Here is a 7,671-nt window from a genome sequence, read left to right as displayed (position 1 = left end):
GTTGGTACGTCATTAGCACGCCCCCAGTCCAATCCCTCATTGACTCATGACGCCAGTTGAGGCGGAGGGCCCGAGCGGAAGGCAGGGGCAGCCGCCCACTTTGTGCCTCGGGGAGCTATGATATAGAACCACCTCCGTTGCCATAAAATTGGACACCTCCGGGGAGGAACCTTCTGGCCATGGGGCATCGGCGCTTTTGCTTATTATAGCGCCTCCGCACTCCGCGTGTCGCCAGTCGTTCACCTTCGGCTTTACATTGAAGGTCTTGAGCCATAGACCGAAGTGTGGGGTGATGTGGAGGAAGGCTTCGCACACGACGATAAACGACGAGATGTGAAGGATGGAATCTGGAGCTAGATCGTGAAAATCTAGCACGTAATAGAACATGAGCCCTCTCACAAAGGGATCAAGACTAAAGCATAAGCCTCGGAGGAAGTGGGAAACAAATACGACGCTCTCGTAGGGTTCGGGAGTGGGGATGACCTGCCCTTGGGCAGGAAGCCTGTGCTGGATTTCGGCGGTCAGATACCTGGCCTCCCTGAGCTTCTCGATGTCCTCCTTTGTCATCCTCCTCTGTGACAGAGGAGGCCATCCACCGACCTTGAAGGTTGGATCCGGACATGATTGAGGGTCCGAAGTGCTTACGCCTGAGCTTTGGGTGTTGGAACTCGAGGTGAGGAAAGGAGCAAGCGTGGGAAGAAAGGGACAGGCCTCGGTCCCTCTATAAAGGGGGTGAATATCAAGCGTCCTCAGCGTAACCGTTTGGGACTTGCCTAAAATCGAGGAGTCATACGAACAGGCGTAGTTGGGTTACCCACACCCGTATTGATGAGATTCCCGCGATAAGGGGAACACGATCTCTGCTTCGACAAGACGTGCCAATAAAACCGCCTCGCAACACGTGTAGTGGCAAGCTGGGAAAAACGGTTCGTAATGACCGGGCCGCGGCGTGATATCACGCTAGGAAAAATTGTCAGCAGATTAGATTTGTGGAATATTATGCTCTCTACGGGGGTACGTGAAATTTATTTTGCAGAGCCGGACACGATCCTCGTATTCAAGATCTTTTATGGAGTATTCGGAGATGGAACCCGCCTTGCAATGCCGAAGACAATCTGCGCACCAGACTCATCGTCATTGAAGCCTGTTTCAGGGGCTACTGGGGGAGTCCTGGATTATGGGGTCCTCGTACAGTCGGACTATATACTTTGGCCGGACTGTTGGACTATGAAGATACAAGATTGAAGACTCCGTCCCATGTCCGGATGGGACTCTCCTTTGCGTGGAAGGCAAGCTTGGCGATTCGGATATGTAGATCTCCTTCTCTGTAATCGACTCTGTGTAACCCTAGCCCCCTCCGGTGTCTATATAAACCGGAGGGTTTAGTCCGTAGGACAAGAACAATCATAATCATAGGCTAGCTTCTAGGGTTTAGCCTCTACGATCTCGTGGTAGATCAACTCTTGTAATACTCATATCATCAAGATCAATCAAGCAGGGAAGTCGGGTATTACCTCCATCGAGAGGGCCCGAACCTGGGTAAACATCGTGTCCCCAGCCTCCTGTTACATTAGCCTTGGACGCACAGTTCGGGACCCCCTACCCGAGATCCGCCGGTTTTGACACTGACAGGAAGCATCTCGACGCAGCTGCTCCCAATCCGTTCCCGTTTCTGTCCACCTTTGCTTACAGTACTTCCCCTTCATCAACTTCATGGCTGACGACGAAGCCGCCAAGAAGAAGGCCTCGACCGTTGCCAAGGCCGCCGTCGCGTCGGCCTGGCCAACCGAAAGATATGACTCGTTCATCCCTTATTTGCTCGTTCATGTGATGGCGGTATATATGTCGTTCATAGATGTTTTCGTTTACTGTACGTGCTCATATGCTTAGGTGTCGATATGAGATGCATACCGTATTTACCATGTTTACTGTATACTCATGGATTTGTCTAATCAAAAAATGCTAATATTTTCACTGATCTCAATGATTTATACAGACGGGATTTTCAACATATTTAGCTCACGTTCCAAATGGATTATAAGTAAAGTATTATAAATTATACGACAGACGCTACCTCACCTACCAAAGTTCCAGTTTTTTGCGCGAGGGGGCATGCCTTCGACTGTCCATTTCGTTCTGCTCCCGGCCGACGTCCTGTCCGGGCGCGTCGCCGGCCCCGTCGTCGCCACGCTACGTACGGCGGGGCGGGCAGAGCAGCATGCAGCTCCATGCCTCGGCCCACCAAGGCCAACGGCGCACCCACACTGTCTCACCGGCCGCCCCTCTCCCATCCGCGATGCTGCGGCGGGCGACGCGCCACGACGTCCCCGGGGCTCGGCTGCTCCCCTCCGCAGCCTCCGCGAACCTCAGCCGCGCGCGCGCGCGCAAGCCCGGGTGCTCCGTCTAATAATGGCACGGCCACCCCGGGACAGCGACGGCGCACCGCCGGGGGGATTCGATGGCCTGGCGCGTTGCGGCGGTGCGGTGGGCCACGGGGACAGGCCGCACGAGGGACGGTCGACCGGAGCTCGTACCGCGTCGCCAACAGTCGCTGGGGTTTATCTGGTTCCGCTCCAAGGGCCGAGGCGCAGGCAGGTCCTACCGTTGTTGTTGTGTGCGCAATTAGAAAGCTTGTGTGACACGTGTGTGCCCCGGCATGTCATGTGGCGATCCGGTCGTAATGTGTGCTGCGTACATTGTATCGAGATCTGCGTCAGTGAGATGAAAATGTTTGGAGACAGGAGGACAAACCGGGATTGGCCGTGCACGCACATGCCAAAGAGAGGCACTTGGCGATGCACCACATGCCTCACACGACATGAGTACGAACAAAAAGCGCAGTCCAAGGCAGGGTTTGTTTAGCATCTACAGCTGGACTTGCAAATTCGGCGCTATATATGCCTTCGGGAGGGTCTGGATGCATCCGCGGGCCGTGTTGTACGGCCCCTTGTATGGAGCTTCAAATCCATGCAACCAATGCACATCAATTATATGATACAAATTGCTCGAATTCAACAGTTCAAAATAAAGCAAAACAAATCATAATTCAATAATTCGGTCATGTTAAAATTGAGATCCATGTCCGAGCATGACGGATGTCTCACTTGCTGGCCGGATCGGACGTCGTCCATGCCGCCTGCTCCGAGGCCATCCCTGCATCATGCTCCGCCTGCATCCGGTCCTCATGCTCCGTCTGCATCTTTGCAGTATGCTTCACTGCTGCCGCAGCCGCCCTCGCCGCCTCGTACTCCCTACGGTCCTTAATCTCCTTCTTCTCCGCAAGTCATTTCTTTGCATGCTCATCCAAAAGGGTTTCGTCCACCAACATGATCTTCGCATCCTTTGTGTCCCGTGCGAGTTGCAACATTTCATTCTCAAGCTCAATCTCTCCAAATGTCCTGGCCTTCTCGAGCTCCATTTGATCGTCGATTGTTGCTTCTCCAACTCGATCTTTTCGCTCTCAGTTTCCAGCTTCTTCTTCGCCATGTTCCGGTCTCAAACCACCATCTCTTTTTGCGCATTCAACATGAACTTGTACCTCTCCTCTTTCTTGTTCTCCCTCGCCGAAAAATGGCTGTCCATGTGGAGGATATTTTTGTAGCCGCGGCGTCACGGGAGGCCCTTGCCTTCTCCCACTTGTTTCACATGACTTGTCGGTTATCCTCTGGCACGGTGGCTCTTCCATTCTCGACAACAATATCTTCATCTTCATCGTCCGACCCAATTGATTGGTGGGAGCTTAAGCTATCATTCCTCTTCTTACCGGCCTTGAGATCGGCCACACATTGTGTACACTTTGGCCTGCCATGCAATATGATTCAACAGTGGCTAAAAGTTGATCGGCAGGAGCAATAAAAACATACCGTCTTGTTGTGTCATTCCGTCGAACAGGTCGTGGGCTGCCCGGGTGCCGCCTTTGCTCGTGCTCATCCACGCCTGAACAAACTGCGGCGAGATATATACGTCCACCACCGGCATCTGCGTGGACGGAAATCTCTCCAGAATTCCCTAACCGTCTGTCAGATCCTCTGTCCCAACGTGGTCCGACGGCGCAATCCGCGTCGGCGGACGGATGAATGAGGTGCGGGGTTAGCGGTGGGGGGGGGGGGACAACTGCTCGTCCATGTCTGCATCTCCCTACGCCGTTGTCGCTTCCCTCTCTTGCTGTCGACATCGTCGGTTCCTTGGGCAATGTTCTCCGGCTTTCATGACGAAGCCGAGGATGGGACACCAGCGGCCGAGGCGGAGGCAGTCTCTGTCACAGCGATCGGGGATAGGCTAGACGACATTTAGGGCGGTGGATCGGGACCAGTGGTGAAGATGGGGCGCAAGGGTGGCGTACGGCGAGGGCTCTGACGCGGGAAAGGTAGGAGGAAGGGTTTGATTGATATGATGCAAATTGTGTTGGGGTAGGGCTGTCAGGTCCGACGTGCCGGACGCGCCCGGGCGCCCCATAGCCGCCCCATATTTTGGCTGGAGATGAGGGATGTCGGTCAGTCCGTGCGTTTGCGGCCCGTTTAAAGAGCCCGTTTGGGTCTTGTTTTTTTGGCCGGGTCGTCCGCCCGGACGTTTGGGGCGGGTTTGGAGCGCCTGACTGTATATGCTCTTAGGGACCAAATTCATATTAGGTGAATCTGGAACAAACAAATCTTTGAAATAAGATTTAGAAAAGAGTGAACATTCTGATGTGGGTTATTTTTAGTGTATTGAGCTAATGCAATGTCCCATTGTACTTCTGTGCCAAACCCGATTCCGATTCTCTCGTATCAGCTTGTCCAACGCATCAAATCCATAGCTGATGTAGGCGAATCTGATGCCCAAACAAACATGGCCTAAAACTTCACATCAAACTTGAGATGGTTATGTGAGATTTAGGCAATCAGGCTGGATGGCTATTCAGTGATAGGATATGTGATTGAGTTACATAATCTTATTAGTTGTTCTAATATTTGTGCTCCTTTTATTTTGATTGTTTGAGTGTTTTTATGGATGGTTTACACTTTCCTCTTGATAAATATAGTTGTGTGTGTCCTCTGATGCAAAGCTAATGAAAAACCATTCTTTTTGAAAAAAAAGATGCACGTCGAATGTGTGGATGCTGTGGAGGAAAGACTTGAAAAAGACACGCGATTGCACATCTTAACAACCTCTCGCAAGGGTGATGGATGCTTTGTTGTACAAGAAAAAGGAACAAAGAAAAAAAAGAGGTAATGCGAGGGAAGAAAGCAGAAGAGTTAAGCATCTGTTGGTTTAAGAAGAAGAAAGGGGTGGAACGGCAAGTAGGGACTATGATAGGTTGGTTGAAAGTATTGCTTCACTACTCCTTTGTTCCTGGATGGAGTCTTGACTAAGTGGTATGGTGTTACTCATGTTGCCTACGTCCTAAGAAAAAAAATGTTCATCACCGCGCCATAGGTTATGGAAAGTTGTGATCTATTATGGGGTTTTCATCACCTCTTATCCTTGAGAACGAAGGATGCAAAGTCGAGGAGCAGATGTGCAAATGGTGTGGAGAGGCGAGCATGTAGATGATGGAGCGATGCAATGCTGCAATGGCAAACAAGGATGGTGTTGCAAAGGCAGAGAATGGTTGGTGTTTTGCAAAAAAAAAAAGAGTGAGAATTTGAACCTTGTTCATGTTCTTCTCGGATAACACATCATGTATTTTTAATATGAAATAGCATCAGTGTCTAACTCTCGAATATATAGCACTACCGACTATGAACCGTCATATATGGCTTTTACTATTCTTCAAGTCTTTCCACTTGCTTGTTCAACAACATTTGATTTAACTAACGATCCACCTATAACCATTGCTTTCAACATATGTTCACTAATTATAAACCCGTTGTCCCTTTTAGGGCATCTACAACGGGGGCTTTAAGAGCGGGCGTCAGGGTGAAAATCATGTCCGTTACGCTAGGTTCCCGTTCGATCTTGGAATTCTTCTTCGCGTCGATGCCAGATGATTCCCCCGGCGCTTCAGCGAGAATTTTACGCACGAGGGGGCTGAGGCTGGAGCCGGGCGCTAGTGTAACAGCTCAATACGGCTGATGCAGGCGTATATTTGTTTTCTGTTGGACAGGCGCTTGATCAACTACGCGTTGGAAGGATGGGCGCCAGCGTACACCTTTGTTTCCTTTTTTAATTCCTCTAGCACCTATAGACTTCTGTTAGCGCTGTGAAGCCTGATGCTAACAAAGACGCTAAAGTGGAAAAAGTAAAAAATATCTCGCTTAAGCGCCTCTGTAAGCGTTCTGCATTGTTGATGTCTTTAAGGAAAAAAATGAACTTGTTTCCACGGAGGCCTAATTCCCCTCAACGAGAGAAGTTTGTTCTGGTCAGAAAAAAATGCTTTACGATTTGTCTGATCAAGTGATTTTAAGTTTGATAATGAGTTAACATAAAAATATTAAAACCATCAATATAATTGATAGGATATGAATAGATTCATCATGAGATGTACGCCCTCCATCACAGTTTGTTGGGCGTACCTCACATCTCTCTGGGCCCAAGGTTGCTAGCTATTGACAGGACGAGGCGCTGGATCTGCGATAGTTAAGGAGATGCGCCTAATTAAGCATAGTAACCTCCCCGTCCAGTAAAAGAAGGAAACCATCTCATGTTTCCATTTGCATGCGTTTCAGGAGGAGAAACGGAAGGAGTAATTCTGCAGCCTAATGCGCCTCATTTAATAGGATAGTTAATGACCTGCGCCTTATTTCTTTTTGATTGTGAAAAATTCTGGTTTTGAAGATACGCCCAACAAACTGTGATGGAGGGAGTAGTTTTCTACTGGATTCTACATCACACTGGAAATAGTTATTCCTAATAAGTCGATTTAGTTGTGCACAAACTACAATCTCTTTAATTACGTACTAAATTCTGCTGAAAAAAAACGCCACTTGAAATTGTCAACATGTAAATAGTAATTTCTGAGTTGACTTAGAATAGAAAATTTCATTTTATAATAATGCATTTGTTTTATTTCAGGCAACACAATTTAATGTCATTCATTGTCAAAGTGCCACTTTTCAGTCCCCGCAAGAAAAAGGTGCCACTTTCCAGATGCACATCACTGTCCAAGACTACCCACGTTGAGGATCAGAAAGAATACGTACTACTGCGAATTTCTATGTCAATCCACAAATATCTGGGTAGAATCCTACCTATGCAAACGTGCGCTGAAATGTGACTTTGCAGTTTGCACTACCTTTTTCCTTGTAAGAGCGACAGGTTTGGTAATACTGCGTCGCTTGAGCTAGTGGTAAATTATCTTCTCGATTTTCCTATTCCTCGTCAATTGAAGACTTATTTTAATGTTCTAGACGATTTTGGTGGAGAAGAAATGAGGTCTCACGAGAAACACGTTGGTGCGTATGGTTGACTAGCTCGGATGAGTGGTGACGTTGTTGCTAGTTTTGAGGATGACAATTATTTAAAAAAAGATATGACCAATTCAAGGGCTAACCCTAGTTGGCTTTTTTTTAGAGGAAACTCCGCGAGGGCTGCGTGTTAGAGACGAGACTCGAACCCGAGCGGGCTGGAGATACCTCAGCTGCCCAACCAACAGGTCAACGCCTCGTCCTCACGATGACAAAATTTATAAAAGAAGGTTTATCACAGGGATAATCCAGGGGCGCGGAAATTGAAGCGCAACAAGGTGTAACA

Source organism: Triticum dicoccoides, chromosome 1B (genome assembly GCF_002162155.2).
Source record: "Triticum dicoccoides isolate Atlit2015 ecotype Zavitan chromosome 1B, WEW_v2.0, whole genome shotgun sequence".
Lineage (NCBI taxonomy): Eukaryota > Viridiplantae > Streptophyta > Magnoliopsida > Poales > Poaceae > Triticum > Triticum dicoccoides.
This window is presented reverse-complemented; position numbering follows the sequence as displayed.